Source organism: Pseudophryne corroboree, chromosome 1, assembly GCF_028390025.1.
Source record: "Pseudophryne corroboree isolate aPseCor3 chromosome 1, aPseCor3.hap2, whole genome shotgun sequence".
Taxonomy (NCBI): Eukaryota; Metazoa; Chordata; class Amphibia; order Anura; family Myobatrachidae; genus Pseudophryne; species Pseudophryne corroboree.
Genome location: NC_086444.1, coordinates 245,359,716 through 245,379,899, shown reverse-complemented (window position 1 = coordinate 245,379,899; position 20,184 = coordinate 245,359,716).

Sequence of the window (20,184 nt, the reverse complement as noted above, 5' to 3'; positions counted from 1 at the left end):
GTTTTCTCCATTTGGAGAAAATTGCTCTAGTTTTGGTCACTAGAGTACCATAGAATTAGAAATTGCTTTGTAACCCTTTGCCGACTAATATATATTTCAGTAACTTACTTTCTCATCTCTTCTGTAATTTCTTTTAATTGCAATATACTGTGCTGCTTGATGAGATCTTTTAGCCAACTTCACATTGCTGGAAAGGTTCTATTTAAGTGATGCTTAGTTCACCAGGACTGGCAGCAATCAAGCCTGATTCTTTCTAGTCTAATTGTCTTAATAATCAATTCAATTTAGTTGTTTGTTTTCATCAATAAATGAAATAATTATTTTAAAACAGCATATTGTGTTTACTCACGTTTGTCTTTGTCTTCTATTCAATTTTGTTCGATGATCTGAAACAATTAATTGTGGCAAATGAGCAAAATTTGAAGAAATAGAAGAAATCTAGGAGGGACAAAAACTGTTTTCATGCCAATGTGTGTGTGTGTGTGTGTGTGTGTGTGTGTGTGTGTGTGTGTGTGTGTGTGTGTGTGTATGTGTGTACATAATTTCATAATTGTGTGTGTGTGTGTGTGAGAGAGAGAGAGAGAGAGAGAGAGGGAGAGGGAGAGGGAGAGGGAAACATATAATGAAAGAGATAGTACAATTATATAAAACTTAAATATAAGTGACCTACTGGGTGCAGCATTTTACCACAATTGCTAAACAAATTGTGCCTATAGTCAAATAAAGTGGTGGACTTGTAGCAAAAATAAAAGTCAGCATATTTGTGGATATTTTCATCTGGACGTCCCATAAAATATCCAAAAGATCAAATGTGTTTGTACTGCAGGACATATTTTACCACTTGGGGATAAATGTTCAGAAATAGTCTGCGTGGTACTAGACTTTGTGCGAGTCAGCATGTATTTTTAAACCAGCAATCATTTACATGGCAAAACAAGGTTTGTTTTGAAATGTAAACGATTGCCATTTTAAAAAGATGGGCAGACTCGCACAAAGTCCAGCATGTCCAGCACCTCACAGGCTATTACATTTAGCCCCTGGACTCCATTTGAAATAGTGCTCCTGTTTCTTAGATGAGCTGTTTTATTACCACTTTGATGTACGTATTTTTAATCCTATGTTTTGAATAAAATATAACTGTGTTTATGTGGTACATAAGAACATACAGAAGTGCAAGTGAAAGAATCACAGATATTTTCTTTTGTTTCTGGTACAATAGATATATAATCCACATGCCACATACGTTTTTTTGGTACATTGCTAAACATGTAAATATAGTAGATACTTCTATATAGATAAGAATGGATAAATGATATGTCCTCTTTTATCTCATGTAATAAATAGTGCAGAACGACTGATGTTTTAATAGCTCAACATTTATTCCAGTCATGTAAACGTTGTGAAAGCAATCACATGGAAACTGGAGTTACCTTTTATAGCACAATATGATGGATTCGAGATCTATAAAATTGAAATGGGAAACTACATTGAAATATCAAAGTCACAATGTTAATGAACTTATCTAAATTTGTTCTTGTTTACTCCCGCTCTCAAATTAATCACAAACCAATCTATAAATCAAGGCCCTGCTTTTTTCTTGTTAACAACCTAAGCTTTTCTGAAAATTGCCTTGGCATTTGATTAGAATGATGCTGATTGTTTATCAAACATTCAACAGATGATAGGCAGGAAAAAGAAAACAATAAAAAACTTTGGAACTAGTTGATTTGTTTGCTCACATTTATGTGCTTCATTATCTGTTTTGTATACAGTTTTTTGTATGAGGGAAGCCAGAGCCATAACTAGACTTTTTGGTAACCTGTGCCAGAAAAAGAATTGGCACCCCTCCAACCCATTTTTCCAATAGAAACATAAGTCACATGCCTTGTGGAGAAGGGACATTACAGAACTCTGCAAGAAAATGGATTTGGTCACAAATCCTCTTTATACCATATTCATGCACCATATTCATGCACTTAACTTGAGAGCTCTTTATTATTCCGTTACAGTACCCTTTATTAAATAACTAAATGACACATTTCAATATGCTTCCATACCCAGGATTTAAATCTATAACCTGTTGCATTCCAGTCAAATACCTTACTCATTCAGCTATTTGACACTGCATAAACACTGTAAGAATTATAAAAAGCTACTTGTAATTTGTAAAAAAAAAATCAGCATTGCAATTGAGCAGGTCTATGCAGTATGCAGCCACATACCCATTCCCTTGCAGCCACACAGTACATTGATCTGCTCAGCTGCAATGCTGATCATGTTTTTGCAAAGTACAAGGTAAGCTTCAAATAGAATTCACTATCTTAGAACTCTCTAGCTTTCTATGCAAGGGCAGATAACTCAATGAATAGTGTGTAGGACTATAATGCCACAGGTAATTGGTTTGAATCCCAGGTATGTCAGTATCTTTTGAATCCCAGGTATGTCAGTATCTTGAAATGTAATAAAGAACAGTGTGACTGGATAACAAAGAGCTGCCAAGTTAAGTTCATGAATGTTATATAGGTATTAGCAGCGGAAGGGGTGAAGGTAGGAGACATGGGCTTCAAAAGGGGGGAAGCTGCAAGTGAAAGTAATTAACATATAACTGACAAGTGCTCCAACAGCACCCCCTACCATGCAGCATTATATGTGGTGTCACAATCTGCAAACACCTAGTTATTGCCCTGAGTGAAGCAGATTCATGTGAAGCATTTTGCATATAAATGTGAAAGATGACAGTGAATTAATATATTAAGCTCAAGTACCTTCTTATATTCATATATTGATTAATACAAAATACATAGCATGTTTAAGTAGTCAAAGTATCTAATCTCCTGCTTGTGTGTGTTTTGAAGTACAGTAGATTGGATAGAATAACCAAAAGCCAGATAGGTCATCAGAAGATTCACTGCAGCACAAAAGAGTTGATTTATCAAGCTAGGGATGGCCATCGATAAACGATGCTTACAAACAACTGATAGTTAATGATTGATGTTAAATAGTTTTGACAATGATGGCAGAGAACCAATGGCTCTCCACAATCAATGGCAATGAGCCCACAATGGTGTCCAGCTCTACCACCGATGGACCAATGAAACCACATCCAGAGGTTCTGATTGGCCAGCAGCTCCATAGACTAAGACTGACCATTGGTGGGTGAAACCGGTCAAAGAAAGATAAACAATGAACAGTATATCTTATAGAAAATATGTCTATGTAGCAGATGTCTCAAGTACATATCCCTATATCAAATACTAACCATACATGGTGGATACAAAACAATATAAATTATAGTGGGATATGTTTCCCTTTAAATAATTCATTCTTCATATCTTATTTTTATAAAACTAAGATCTTATGAAATGGACATGGCTAATTGAAATAGATCAAAAGCCAAATAGCCATATCTTACTAGAAAATGTGATCAGCATTCCTATGGTATTGCCAAGAACAAATAATCAGTTATGGAAATAGTATTGTCAAGTTGATGGATGCTAAGGTTGACCAGGCCAAATGTCATACATGTTTACGCAAAGTCTGTTGCATAAGATCATTGCATAAGATGTTTCATAAGATGTATGATGTATTTGGGATGGGCTTATGATTTTTTTATTTGCAAGGAAAGGTATAAATGTATCAATTTAATATTAATTGTTGTTATTTTGCATTCTAATCCTGAGCGAGGTGTATCCCGCTTAGTAGGGCTGATCTTTATGTTAATAAATAACCAATTCTTTATTCAACTTTATTTACTCATTATTAAATAACTACAAAAAATATTTAATTTAACAGTGGTGCTGAAATCTTTCATCACGTCCAACTCTTCTCCATTACCCTGTTTGCCGTGACTGCTAAGGTCAGGCATCACAACTTCAGAAATAAAAGAAACTCGGTAAGTACTAGACATAATATATGTTTATGTGCTCCGAGATGGTCTGAAGGAGGGACGTGGAGAGAGCGTTTTCAGTGATTATGCTAAGGTAGAATCTAGGGAACATTTTTTTCCTTCCTACTGCATTGTAATGAAATGCACTCATACAGTGTGGATTGATAAGGGTTCTTCTCACAAAAAAAGAGAAGAGAATTTGTGTAAAAGCTGTGTTATTGCTGATGTTTGACTAGAGTCTAATTTATTTAAAGTGACAACTAAAGTTGGCTACTTGATAAATTTGTAGTGTGAGGATTTGTGCCTGTTACCATGACAAACTTTTCCCTATTGTAAATATAGATCCTGCTACAGGATGTGAAAGAATATTTCACAGGAGGCAAAGGCTAGCCCACTTTGCCAATATGTATTTGTTGGATCATGAAAGCATTAAAAATTCCAGTTTATGTTATGTTTTATGATGAGTGAGGCAAGATGACAAGAGGAAGAACAATTCCAGACGCGCTGTCACAGCTGCCAGCAAGGGATTGTCAGTCCCAATACAGAGTTTTTACAACAAAAGGCAAGTAAGCCAGCGCTGGCTGTCTTTCCAATAATTAAAACAACTATGGATGATTGAAAAACACTTGTATTTATTAACTAACACTAATTAGTGAATAAAAACATGAATAAAATATAAAATTCACACAATCATATAAAATTAAGGGCATATATGGAGCTGAGAAAAAATTCAAATGTGCTGCTAATGAGTGTCCACTGAGGATCCCGGACTAGAACACTGGACAAAAGTTCCCTGGGGAAGAGAAATGGAATACAGCTGGTTTTACCCGTATAAGCGGAGGCTTCCAATTGCTTTTGAAAACAGCAGGCGAGCTGTATCACTTGTATTCAAGCTGGGTCTCTCCGATGAATGCTGTAATTGATATGTCCCACAGAGAACAAATCCAAGGCAGGTGTTCCAAAATAGATTGTCAAAAGTCCATATCTGGATCCTGTGATGAAGTGGAGCACTGGTGATAGTGGTGATGGCAGCTTTTTCACACTTAACGCGTTTCCCTAGGCACGGTCACCTAGCTTCATCAGAAGTAGAGCTCCCACTGATTCAGGGATCTATTTAAACCCTATTTAATCACCTGATGCCCAACAGGTGTGTAACAGGTGTATAACAATAATGAGTAATCAATCATCCATAGTATTTATAAAAACTATAGTTTTGCAATTTCACTAATCCCATTTAATAGATAGAATGATGTGTAGGAGGCAAACCCACAAAAAATGTATATATATATGTAATCCATAAACATAAATAAAAATAAAACTGAATAGGAAAGGTGTTAAAGGTCAGTGCAGTCACATGACCTAATTCCGGACTCTTAGTTCTATAGATTTTCCATGTAAATCTCAGAAATCCCTATGTTATGTATATCCAAGCCTGCAGACCTTACCAATGATATTAAGATCACTTTTATATATATGATAGCCAAGTCTCGATGTTCCGTCCTGTGGCCCCGTGCAGCCCGGTCACGTGACCGGCAATGGCCAGTAAATGTGGCCTGGCGGAAGTAACTCGGTTGCTAGGCAACCCGTGTATACTCCGGCGTGCGGTGTCCGGACCGGGGTTGTTTAGTTGCTAAGCAACCCCGGTGAGCGTCGTCGCGATGCGCGACGACGTCACTCGCCTGTCATGTGACTCACAGGGCGGAACCTCAAGGACGGAAAAGCGGGCATATCTTGCCCCACTGTGGGCATATAAGGAACATAGATCACATATGAAAATCTTGAAAATGGGATACATAAATATATAAATCATTGTTTTTAGCATATGGTGACACTTCCAATTATATTGAATACTTATAATTTCTGGTTCTTACGATAAGAGATTATCTTCAGATCAAATGTTATATGAGATACATGCAATATTAATCAGATAATACTCATATACTAGAACTATATGAGACAGTTATACATAATGCAGATTCAATCGATAATATCTTTCGGATCTTCCTTAGATCTCCTCAGGATATATATTTTGATACAGGGCACACATAAGATAATAATAGTACTAATGGTAGCAATTAGTAATGCTTGCTTAATAATAAATAAAATTTAGACATTAAAGATACATGATTTTTTATATACATTTATATAGAACCCAAAATGGGAGGGAGGGGGGGAGGAAAGGGGGCGGGAGGGGCGGAGACCAACACAAGAAGAGAAAGGGGACGGTACAAATGGATGGAGCTTTGTTTTTCTCACAGAACCTGTCATCTTCGCTATGATTGGGTGGCTATCCGGCCGTGGGGGGTCCTCTGTTAACAGAGGTGTCCCAAATATCCTTAGATGTGCCGGATATACGCACTACCCAGGCGTGCTGACAGGGATAAACCACCGTCCCGTCCAGGTTGTGCGTGGATGCCTCCACGGCCGAACAGACCACACACAGGTGTCACAGAGTTGTCACCTGTACCAACCACAGACGACAGATATTCAAATTTATTAAGAGATAAGAGTTCAACATGACATCTCCCAATGGTTTTATATTACTATATTTAGTTCCATTGTCTCATTTAAACCAGTCGGGTGTACTGAATTGAACTGTAACATCCAATATATCTCTCTCTTACATAAGGTTGTATATCTATCTCCACCTCTCACAGTAGGTGCCACATGTTCTAAAGCTAGGATTGAAAGGCATCCAGGATCTTTCTGATGTGTGTTTAAGAAATGACGAGATACACTATGCTTGAGGAAGCCTTTAGCAATATTTCTTTTGTGTTCCATGAACCTGGTGCGTAGTTTCCTGGTGGTGCGACCTACATAATATAAGTGGCAACTACACCAAAGTAAATAGATGACATATGAGGAATCGCAATTCATAAATGATTTAATTAAATATACATCAGTTTTGTTTGGTAGATCTACAGACACTGTTTTTCTTGGTGTATGTGTACAAACTTGGCATTTATTCTTACCACAGTGGAAGAAGCCAAGTGGTTTCTTTGTCAACCATTCGGATCCTGACATATATTGCCTCTTTTTATCATCCTTATCTATTGTTTTCAAATGGCTGGGTGCCAAGAGAGTTTTTAGTGACCTATTCTTTCTATATATTATTTGTGGTACTTTAGGTAATGTATCTGTCAACATACGATCTTGTCTCAGGATTTTGAAATTTCTATTTAGTATGTTGCGAATCTGTCCTGCACAACTGTTAAATTTGCATATAAATGCCGAACTTCTATCCATTTTTTCCCCATATTCTTCTTTCCTAGAATTGTATTGTAGGAGGCTATTTCTTTCCAAACTAGAAACCTCTATAAATGCCTTTTGTAGAAGGTTATCGGGATAACCACATTCCCTGAAAGATTTAAGTAAACTTTCTGCTTGTTCGACAAAAGTATCAAAGTTGGAACAATTCCGCCTCAGGCGAATGAGTTGTCCCTTAGGGATGTTTTGTTTCCAGGGTCTAAAATGTGAACTCGTGAAGTGTAAATAAGAATTGGTGTTTGTTTTTTTATTAAATGTGGATGTGATTATTTTGTTATCAATAATCTCAAGGTTTATATCTAAAAAATTAATTTTGGAAGTGTGAAAAATGGAAGTAAAAGAAAGATTATATTCATTACAGGAAAGGGACTGAATAAATTGTGTCGCAGAATTAAGGTCCCCATCCCAAATAATAAATAGATCATCAATATAGCGCCCGTAGAGGACCAGGTTCTTCGCCCTGCCACCATCCCACACATGGGTTTGTTCGAACTCCCCCATGTATAGGTTGGCATAGCTGGGCGCGAACCTGGTCCCCATGGCTGTGCCCATCACCTGTAAATAAAATGCACCGAGAAACAAAAAATAATTATGTGAAAGGATAAAGGAAATGGACGTGATGAGGAATGATTTTTGTTCCTCACTGAGGTCATCATCGGAGTCCAATCTCCTTTTAATAACCTCACACCCCAACTCATGAGGGATGTTTGTGTACAAAGCAGAAACATCTAAAGTGAGAAAAGCATAAGAGTCTCTCCATGTGATGGTGTTAATTAAATTCAAAAAATGTGTAGTGTCTTTGATATGAGACCTTAGTGAGGACACTCGAGATTGTAAAAAGGAATCAACATAGAATGAGAGGTTGGAAGTCAAAGAGTCAATGCCAGAAATAATAGGTCTCCCGGGAGGTGCAGTGATGGATTTGTGAATTTTAGGAAGATAATAGAAAACAGGAATGTGAGGATGTGCAGGGTATAAAAAATTATATGTATCTCTGGTAATAACTCCAGACTCTAAGGCTCTTTCTAATAAGGTTTTAAGTTCTAACTGGAATTTTATGGTCGGATCCCCTTTAAGTACACTGTAGTGCTCTTGATTACTTAGTTGTCTTAAAGACTCACTTATATAGTCTGAACGGTCAAGGATTACTATCCCCCCCCTTATCGGCTTCTTTTATTATGATAGTATGATCTTCTGTCAATATTTTTATTGCTTCTTTTTCCTTTCTATTTAAATTGGATGGTTGTTTTTTATCATAATACTTTTGACACATATCTCTAAAGTCCTCCAAAGTAATACGATAAAAGGACTCGATAGAACTACTCTTAGCACTAATTGGGAAAAATTCCGATTTTTTCTTAAATTTATCTCTGTTCTTTATATCAAAGATTTTTTCCTCAGTTCTAATGGGATTTTCTGATTCTGTGTTCCCTTCCTGCCATAGACTCTCTAAAGTGTTTATAAGGATGGTGTCTGTGCTGTCTAGTACTATAGGGATAGATGTATCCTGTGTCTCTTTTAATCGTTTATTTGCAAAGTAACGTTTGCGACAGAGCGTACGTACAAATCTGTTCAAATCAACGTATAGATCGAACAGGTTTGGCCCCCTGGTAGGGGCAAATTTAAGTCCCTTCTCCAGGAGTGCCAATTCAGATTTAGTTAGTTGTTTGGAAGAAAGATTAAAGACTTTTTTATGATTTCTATTTTGGTCTATACTAAGGGCTTTTTTAGTCTTAGTGATCCCATGGGCATGTTTGTTTTTTAATCGTCCTCCTCTGGTTCCTCTAAGCTTGGGTTTCTTGCTCTTTTGTTTCGAAAGGCTGCTCTCTGTTTCTTTGGTGGGGTTTCCCACCTGTTGAGTCTGTGTTCCCTGTCTAAAAAATGATCCTCTCTACTTCTAATTTTGCTTCTATAGGAGTCTGCAATAGAGGATTCTGCTTGAGCTGAGAAAAAATTCAAATGTGCTGCTAATGAGTGTCCACTGAGGATCCCGGACTAGAACACTGGACAAAAGTTCCCTGGGGAAGAGAAATGGAATACAGCTGGTTTTACCCGTATAAGCGGAGGCTTCCAATTGCTTTTGAAAACAGCAGGCGAGCTGTATCACTTGTATTCAAGCTGGGTCTCTCCGATGAATGCTGTAATTGATATGTCCCACAGAGAACAAATCCAAGGCAGGTGTTCCAAAATAGATTGTCAAAAGTCCATATCTGGATCCTGTGATGAAGTGGAGCACTGGTGATAGTGGTGATGGCAGCTTTTTCACACTTAACGCGTTTCCTAGGAAGTGGGATAATCTGTTGGACAATTGCTCATTAGCCCTCATGAAAACCATCATTAAATTCAGAGCATTTAAGGTCCAACAAATTGAAAAAGAAATAGACTCTTTGAAAAAATCAATGGATAAATACATGTCATTAACAGAATTTAAAGAAAAGGATAAACGTATTAATGAAAGAGTCATTAATTTTGAAAAGAATTTTATGGATAACAAGTATAGGAAATTTAAGAGGGACTCTTTTGATTATAAAAATGATCAAATTAGAACCTATAGGAATAACTATAAACAAACCCGTAGACCAGGTACCCCTAGAAATATTCAGGGGAGGGAAAGGGATCACCCACGACAAAAGTCTAACACTAGAAGGGAAACATTTGAACATAAAAATAGATTTGAACCTCTTGACCATTTTGATAATTCTAGAAGGTCACCTAAACAAATGGGAGCAAGAAAGAAAGAATATCAACACTCTCTAGGCCATTATTCAGATCAAGCAGAATCCTCTATTGCAGACTCCTATAGAAGCAAAATTAGAAGTAGAGAGGATCATTTTTTAGACAGGGAACACAGACTCAACAGGTGGGAAACCCCACCAAAGAAACAGAGAGCAGCCTTTCGAAACAAAAGAGCAAGAAACCCAAGCTTAGAGGAACCAGAGGAGGACGATTAAAAAACAAACATGCCCATGGGATCACTAAGACTAAAAAAGCCCTTAGTATAGACCAAAATAGAAATCATAAAAAAGTCTTTAATCTTTCTTCCAAACAACTAACTAAATCTGAATTGGCACTCCTGGAGAAGGGACTTAAATTTGCCCCTACCAGGGGGCCAAACCTGTTCGATCTATACGTTGATTTGAACAGATTTGTACGTACGCTCTGTCGCAAACGTTACTTTGCAAATAAACGATTAAAAGAGACACAGGATACATCTATCCCTATAGTACTAGACAGCACAGACACCATCCTTATAAACACTTTAGAGAGTCTATGGCAGGAAGGGAACACAGACTCAGAAAATCCCATTAGAACTGAGGAAAAAATCTTTGATATAAAGAACAGAGATAAATTTAAGAAAAAATCGGAATTTTTCCCAATTAGTGCTAAGAGTAGTTCTATCGAGTCCTTTTATCGTATTACTTTGGAGGACTTTAGAGATATGTGTCAAAAGTATTATGATAAAAAACAACCATCTAATTTAAATAGAAAGGAAAAAGAAGCAATAAAAATATTGACAGAAGATCATACTATCATAATAAAAGAAGCCAATAAGGGGGGGGGGGATAGTAATCCTTGACCATTCAGACTATATAAGTGAGTCTTTAAGACAACTAAGTAATCAAGAGCACTACAGTGTACTTAAAGGGGATCCGACCATAAAATTCCAGTTAGAACTTAAAACCTTATTAGAAAGAGCCTTAGAGTCTGGAGTTATTACCAGAGATACATATAATTTTTTATACCCTGCACATCCTCACATTCCTGTTTTCTATTATCTTCCTAAAATTCACAAATCCATCACTGCACCTCCCGGGAGACCTATTATTTCTGGCATTGACTCTTTGACTTCCAACCTCTCATTCTATGTTGATTCCTTTTTACAATCTCGAGTGTCCTCACTAAGGTCTCATATCAAAGACACTACACATTTTTTGAATTTAATTAACACCATCACATGGAGAGACTCTTATGCTTTTCTCACTTTAGATGTTTCTGCTTTGTACACAAACATCCCTCATGAGTTGGGGTGTGAGGTTATTAAAAGGAGATTGGACTCCGATGATGACCTCAGTGAGGAACAAAAATCATTCCTCATCACGTCCATTTCCTTTATCCTTTCACATAATTATTTTTTGTTTCTCGGTGCATTTTATTTACAGGTGATGGGCACAGCCATGGGGACCAGGTTCGCGCCCAGCTATGCCAACCTATACATGGGGGGAGTTCGAACAAACCCATGTGTGGGATGGTGGCTGGGCGAAGAACCTGGTCCTCTACGGGCGCTATATTGATGATCTATTTATTATTTGGGATGGGGACCTTAATTCTGCGACACAATTTATTCAGTCCCTTTCCTGTAATGAATATAATCTTTCTTTTACTTCCATTTTTCACACTTCCAAAATTAATTTTTTAGATGTAAACCTTGAGATTATTGATAACAAAATAATCACATCCACATTTAATAAAAAAACAAACACCAATTCTTATTTACACTTCACGAGTTCACATTTTAGACCCTGGAAACAAAACATCCCTAAGGGACAACTCATTCGCCTGAGGCGGAATTGTTCCAACTTTGATACTTTTGTCGAACAAGCAGAAAGTTTACTTAAATCTTTCAGGGAATGTGGTTATCCCGATAACCTTCTACAAAAGGCATTTATAGAGGTTTCTAGTTTGGAAAGAAATAGCCTCCTACAATACAATTCTAGGAAAGAAGAATATGGGGAAAAAATGGATAGAAGTTCGGCATTTATATGCAAATTTAACAGTTGTGCAGGACAGATTCGCAACATACTAAATAGAAATTTCAAAATCCTGAGACAAGATCGTATGTTGACAGATACATTACCTAAAGTACCACAAATAATATATAGAAAGAATAGGTCACTAAAAACTCTCTTGGCACCCAGCCATTTGAAAACAATAGATAAGGATGATAAAAAGAGGCAATATATGTCAGGATCCGAATGGTTGACAAAGAAACCACTTGGCTTCTTCCACTGTGGTAAGAATAAATGCCAAGTTTGTACACATACACCAAGAAAAACAGTGTCTGTAGATCTACCAAACAAAACTGATGTATATTTAATTAAATCATTTATGAATTGCGATTCCTCATATGTCATCTATTTACTTTGGTGTAGTTGCCACTTATATTATGTAGGTCGCACCACCAGGAAACTACGCACCAGGTTCATGGAACACAAAAGAAATATTGCTAAAGGCTTCCTCAAGCATAGTGTATCTCGTCATTTCTTAAACACACATCAGAAAGATCCTGGATGCCTTTCAATCCTAGCTTTAGAACATGTGGCACCTACTGTGAGAGGTGGAGATAGATATTAGAGATGAGCGCCGGAAATTTTTCGGGTTTTGTGTTTTGGTTTTGGGTTCGGTTCCGCGGCCGTGTTTTGGGTTCGACCGCGTTTTGGCAAAACCTCACCGAATTTTTTTTGTCGGATTCGGGTGTGTTTTGGATTCGGGTGTTTTTTTAAAAAAACCCTAAAAAACAGCTTAAATCATAGAATGTGGGGGTAATTTTGATCCCAAAGTATTATTAACCTCAAAAAACATAATTTACACTCATTTTCAGCCTATTCTGAACACATCACACCTCACAATATTATTTTTAGTCCTAAAATTTGCACCGAGGTCACTGTGTGAGTAAGATAAGCGACCCTAGTGGCCGACACAAACACCGGGCCCATCTAGGAGTGGCACTGCAGTGTCACGCAGGATGGCCCTTCCAAAAAACCCTCCCCAAACAGCACATGACGCAAAGAAAAAAAGAGGCGCAATGAGGTAGCTGACTGTGTGAGTAAGATTAGCGACCCTAGTGGCTGACACAAACACCGGGCACATCTAGGAGTGGCACTGCAGTGTCACGCAGGATGTCCCTTCCAAAAAACCCTCCCCAAACAGCACATGACGCAAAGAAAAAAAGAGGCGCAATGAGGTAGCTGTGTGAGTAAGATTAGCGACCCTAGTGGCCGACACAAACACCGGGCCCATCTAGGAGTGGCACTGCAGTGTCACGCAGGATGTCCCTTCCAAAAAACCCTCCCCAATCAGCACATGATGCAAAGAAAAAGAAAAGAAAAAAGAGGTGCAAGATGGAATTATCCTTGGGCCCTCCCACCCACCCTTATGTTGTATAAACAAAACAGGACATGCACACTTTAACCAACCCATCATTTCAGTGACAGGGTCTGCCACACGACTGTGACTGATATGACGGGTTGGTTTGGACCCCCCCCAAAAAAGAAGCAATTAATCTCTCCTTGCACAAACTGGCTCTACAGAGGCAAGATGTCCACCTCATCTTCACCCTCCGATATATCACCGTGTACATCCCCCTCCTCACAGATTATCAATTCGTCCCCACTGGAATCCACCATCTCAGCTCCCTGTGTACTTTGTGGAGGCAATTGCTGCTGGTCAATGTCTCCGCGGAGGAATTGATTATAATTCATTTTAATGAACATCATCTTCTCCACATTTTCTGGATGTAACCTCGTACGCCGATTGCTGACAAGGTGAGCGGCGGCACTAAACACTCTTTCGGAGTACACACTTGTGGGAGGGCAACTTAGGTAGAATAAAGCCAGTTTGTGCAAGGGCCTCCAAATTGCCTCTTTTTCCTGCCAGTATAAGTACGGACTGTGTGACGTGCCTACTTGGATGCGGTCACTCATATAATCCTCCACCATTCTATCAATGTTGAGAGAATCATATGCAGTGACAGTAGACGACATGTCCGTAATCGTTGTCAGGTCCTTCAGTCCGGACCAGATGTCAGCATCAGCAGTCGCTCCAGACTGCCCTGCATCACCGCCAGCGGGTGGGCTCGGAATTCTGAGCCTTTTCCTCGCACCCCCAGTTGCGGGAGAATGTGAAGGAGGAGATGTTGACAGGTCGCGTTCCGCTTGACTTGACAATTTTGTCACCAGCAGGTCTTTCAACCCCAGCAGACCTGTGTCTGCCGGAAAGAGAGATCCAAGGTAGGCTTTAAATCTAGGATCGAGCACGGTGGCCAAAATGTAGTGCTCTGATTTCAACAGATTGACCACCCGTGAATCCTTGTTAAGCGAATTAAGGGCTGCATCCACAAGTCCCACATGCCTAGCGGAATCGCTCCGTGTTAGCTCCTTCTTCAATGCCTCCAGCTTCTTCTGCAAAAGCCTGATGAGGGGAATGACCTGACTCAGGCTGGCAGTGTCTGAACTGACTTCACGTGTGGCAAGTTCAAAGGGCATCAGAACCTTGCACAACGTTGAAATCATTCTCCACTGCACTTGAGACAGGTGCATTCCATCTCCTATATCGTGCTCAATTGTATAGGCTTGAATGGCCTTTTGCTGCTCCTCCAACCTCTGAAGCATATAGAGGGTTGAATTCCACCTCGTTACCACTTCTTGCTTCAGATGATGGCAGGGCAGGTTCAGTAGTTTTTGGTGGTGCTCCAGTCTTCTGTACGTGGTGCCTGTACGCCGAAAGTGTCCCGCAATTTTTCTGGCCACCGACAGCATCTCTTGCACGCCCCTGTCGTTTTTTAAAAAATTCTGCACCACCAAATTCAAGGTATGTGCAAAACATGGGACGTGCTGGAATTTGCCCATATTTAATGCACACACAATATTGCTGGCGTTGTCCGATGCCACAAATCCACAGGAGAGTCCAATTGGGGTAAGCCATTCCGCGATGATCTTCCTCAGTTGCCGTAAGAGGTTTTCAGCTGTGTGCGTATTCTGGAAAGCGGTGATACAAAGCGTAGCCTGCCTAGGAAAGAGTTGGCGTTTGCGAGATGCTGCTACTGGTGCCGCCGCTGCTGTTCTTGCGGCGGGAGTCCATACATCTACCCAGTGGGCTGTCACAGTCATATAGTCCTGACCCTGCCCTGCTCCACTTGTCCACATGTCCGTGGTTAAGTGGACATTGGGTACAACTGCATTTTTTAGGACACTGGTGAGTCTTTTTCTGACGTCCGTGTACATTCTCGGTATCGCCTGCCTAGAGAAGTGGAACCTAGATGGTATTTGGTAACGGGGGCACACTGCCTCAATAAATTGTCTAGTTCCCTGTGAACTAACGGCGGATACCGGACGCACGTCTAACACCAACATAGTTGTCAAGGACTCAGTTATCCGCTTTGCAGTAGGATGACTGCTGTGATATTTCATCTTCCTCGCAAAGGACTGTTGAACAGTCAATTGCTTACTGGAAGTAGTACAAGTGGGCTTACGACTTCCCCTCTGGGATGACCATCGACTCCCAGCGGCAACAACAGCAGCGCCAGCAGCAGTAGGCGTTACACGCAAGGATGCATCGGAGGAATCCCAGGCAGGAGAGGACTCGTCAGACTTGCCAGTGACATGGCCTGCAGGACTATTGGCATTCCTGGGGAAGGAGGAAATTGACACTGAGGGAGTTGGTGGGGTGGTTTGCGTGAGCTTGGTTACAAGAGGAAGGGATTTACTGGTCAGTGGACTGCTTCCGCTGTCACCCAAAGTTTTTGAACTTGTCACTGACTTATTATGAATGCGCTGCAGGTGACGTATAAGGGAGGATGTTCCGAGGTGGTTAACGTCCTTACCCCTACTTATTACAGCTTGACAAAGGGAACACACGGCTTGACACCTGTTGTCCGCATTTCTGGTGAAATACCTCCACACCGAAGAGCTGATTTTTTTGGTATTTTCACCTGGCATGTCAACGGCCATATTCCTCCCACGGACAACAGGTGTCTCCCCGGGTGCCTGACTTAAACAAACCACCTCACCATCAGAATCCTCCTGGTCAATTTCCTCCCCAGCGCCAGCAACACCCATATCCTCCTCATCCTGGTGTACTTCAACACTGACATCTTCAATCTGACTATCAGGAACTGGACTGCGGGTGCTCCTTCCAGCACTTGCAGGGGGCATGCAAATAGTGGAAGGCGCATGCTCTTCACGTCCAGTGTTGGGAAGGTCAGGCATCGCAAACGACACAATTGGACTCTCCTTGTGGATTTGGGATTTCAAAGAACGCACAGTTCTTTGCGGTGCTTTTGCCAGCTTGAGTCTTTTCAGTTTTCTAGCGAGAGGCTGAGTGCTTCCATCCTCATGTGAAGCTGAACCACTAGCCATGAACATAGGCCAGGGCCTCAGCCGTTCCTTGCCACTCCGTGTGGTAAATGGCATATTGGCAAGTTTACGCTTCTCCTCCGACAATTTTATTTTAGGTTTTGGAGTCCTTTTTTTTCTGATATTTGGTGTTTTGGATTTGACATGCTCTGTACTATGACATTGGGCATCGGCCTTGGCAGACGACGTTGCTGGCATTTCATCGTCTCGGCCATGACTAGTGGCAGCAGCTTCAGCACGAGGTGGAAGTGGATCTTGATCTTTCCCTAATTTTGGAACCTCAACTTTTTTGTTCTCCATATTTTATAGGCAGAACTAAAAGGCACCTCAGGTAAACAATGGAGATGGATGGATTGGATACTAGTATACAATTATGGACGGACTGCCACGGTTAGGTGGTATAAAAAAACCACGGTTAGGTGGTATATATTATAATAATAATACAATTATGGATGGACGGACTGCCTGCCGACTGCCGACACAGAGGTAGCCACAGCCGTGAACTACCGCACTGTACACTGGTTGATAAAGAGATAGTAGTATACTCGTAACAACTAGTATGACACTATGACGACGGTATAAAGAATGAAAAAAAAACCACGGTTAGGTGGTATATATTATAATAATAATACAATTATGGATGGACGGACTGCCTGCCGACTGCCGACACAGAGGTAGCCACAGCCGTGAACTACCGCACTGTACACTGGTTGATAAAGAGATAGTAGTATACTCGTAACAACTAGTATGACACTATGACGACGGTATAAAGAATGAAAAAAAAACCACGGTTAGGTGGTATATATTATAATAATAATACAATTATGGATGGACGGACTGCCTGCCGACTGCCGACACAGAGGTAGCCACAGCCGTGAACTACCGCACTGTACACTGGTTGATAAAGAGATAGTAGTATACTCGTAACAACTAGTATGACACTATGACGACGGTATAAAGAATGAAAAAAAAACCACGGTTAGGTGGTATATATTATAATAATAATACAATTATGGATGGACGGACTGCCTGCCGACTGCCGACACAGAGGTAGCCACAGCCGTGAACTACCGCACTGTACACTGGTTGATAAAGAGATAGTAGTATACTCGTAACAACTAGTATGACACTATGACGACGGTATAAAGAATGCAAAAAAAAACCACAGTTAGGTGGTATATATTATAATAATAATACAATTATGGATGGACGGACTGCCTGCCGACTGCCGACACAGAGGTAGCCACAGCCGTGAACTACCGCACTGTACACTGGTTGATAAAGAGATAGTAGTATACTCGTAACAACTAGTATGACACTATGACGGTATAAAGAATGAAAAAAAAAACCACGGTTAGGTGGTATATATTATAATAATAATACAATTATGGATGGACGGACTGCCTGCCGACTGCCGACACAGAGGTAGCCACAGCCGTGAACTACCGCACTGTACACTGGTTGATAAAGAGATAGTAGTATACTCGTAACAATTAGGATGACACTATGACGGTATAAAGAATGAAAAAAAAACCACGGTTAGGTGGTAGGTATATAATAATAAATAATACAATTCTGGTCGGACGGACTGCCTGCCGTGTGCCGACACAGAGGTAGCCACAGCCGTGAACTACCGCACTGTACACTGGTTGATAAAGAGATAGTAGTATACTCGTAACAATTAGGATGACACTATGACGGTATAAAGAATGAAAAAAAAACCACGGTTAGGTGGTAGGTATATAATAATAAATAATACAATTCTGGTCGGACGGACTGCCTGCCGTGTGCCGACACAGAGGTAGCCACAGCCGTGAACTACCGCACTGTACACTGGTTGATAAAGAGATAGTAGTATACTCGTAACAATTAGGATGACACTATGACGGTATAAAGAATGAAAAAAAAACCACGGTTAGGTGGTAGGTATATAATAATAAATAATACAATTCTGGTCGGACGGACTGCCTGCCGTGTGCCGACACAGAGGTAGCCACAGCCGTGAACTACCGCACTGTACACTGGTTGATAAAGAGATAGTAGTATACTCGTAACAATTAGGATGACACTATGACGGTATAAAGAATGAAAAAAAAACCACGGTTAGGTGGTAGGTATATAATAATAAATAATACAATTCTGGTCGGACGGACTGCCTGCCGTGTGCCGACACAGAGGTAGCCACAGCCGTGCACTACCGCACTGTACACTGGTTGATAAAGAGATAGTAGTATACTCGTAACAATTAGGATGACACTATGACGGTATAAAGAATGAAAAAAAAACCACGGTTAGGTCAGTAGAGATGAGCGGGTTCGGTTTCTTTGAATCCGAACCCGCACGAACTTCACTTTTTTTTCCACGGGTCCGAGCGACTCGGATCTTCCCGCCTTGCTCGGTTAACCCGAGCGCGCCCGAACGTCATCATGACGCTGTCGGATTCTCGCGAGGCTCGGATTCTATCGCGAGACTCGGATTCTATATAAGGAGCCGCGCGTCGCCGCCATTTTCACTCGTGCATTGAGATTGATAGGGAGAGGACGTGTCTGGCGTCCTCTCCATTAGAATAGAGATAGATAGATTAGATAGAGAGAGATTGTGCAGAGTCGCAGACAGAGTTAGTTTACCACAGTCAGTGACCAGTGCAGTTGCTAGTTAACTTTTATTTAATATTATATATCCGTTCACTTCTCTCTGCTATATCCGTTCTCTGCCTGAAAAAAAAAACGATACACAGCACAGTCAGTCACACAGTGTGACTCAGTCTGTGTGCACTCAGCTCAGCCCAGTGTGCTGCACAGTCATCAATGTATAAATTAAAAGCTTATAATTAATTGTGGGGGAGACTGGGGAGCACTGCAGGTTGTTAGCAGGAGCCAGGAGTACAATTATATTAATTAACAGTGCACACTTTTGCTGCAGGAGTGGTGACCAGTGCCTGACCACCAGTATAGTATTGTTGTATACTACTAATATCTCTTTAAATATCAACCAGTCTATATTAGCAGCAGACACAGTACAGTGCGGTAGTTCACGGCTGTGGCTACCTCTGTGTCGGCACACGGCAGGCAGTCCGTCCGACCAGAATTGTATTATTTATTATTATATACCTACCACCTAACCGTGGTTTTTTTTTCATTCTTTATACCGTCATAGTGTCATCCTAATTGTTACGAGTATACTACTATCTCTTTATCAACCAGTGTACAGTGCGGTAGTTCACGGCTGTGGCTACCTCTGTGTCGGCACACGGCAGGCAGTCCGTCCGACCAGAATTGTATTATTTATTATTATATACCTACCACCTAACCGTGGTTTTTTTTTCATTCTTTATACCGTCATAGTGTCATCCTAATTGTTACGAGTATACTACTATCTCTTTATCAACCAGTGTACAGTGCGGTAGTTCACGGCTGTGGCTACCTCTGTGTCGGCACACGGCAGGCAGTCCGTCCGACCAGAATTGTATTATTTATTATTATATACCTACCACCTAACCGTGGTTTTTTTTTCATTCTTTATACCGTCATAGTGTCATCCTAATTGTTACGAGTATACTACTATCTCTTTATCAACCAGTGTACAGTGCGGTAGTTCACGGCTGTGGCTACCTCTGTGTCGGCACACGGCAGGCAGTCCGTCCGACCAGAATTGTATTATTTATTATTATATACCTACCACCTAACCGTGGTTTTTTTTTCATTCTTTATACCGTCATAGTGTCATCCTAATTGTTACGAGTATACTACTATCTCTTTATCAACCAGTGTACAGTGCGGTAGTTCACGGCTGTGGCTACCTCTGTGTCGGCAGTCGGCAGGCAGTCCGTCCATCCATAATTGTATTATTATTATAATATATACCACCTAACCGTGGTTTTTTTTTCATTCTTTATACCGT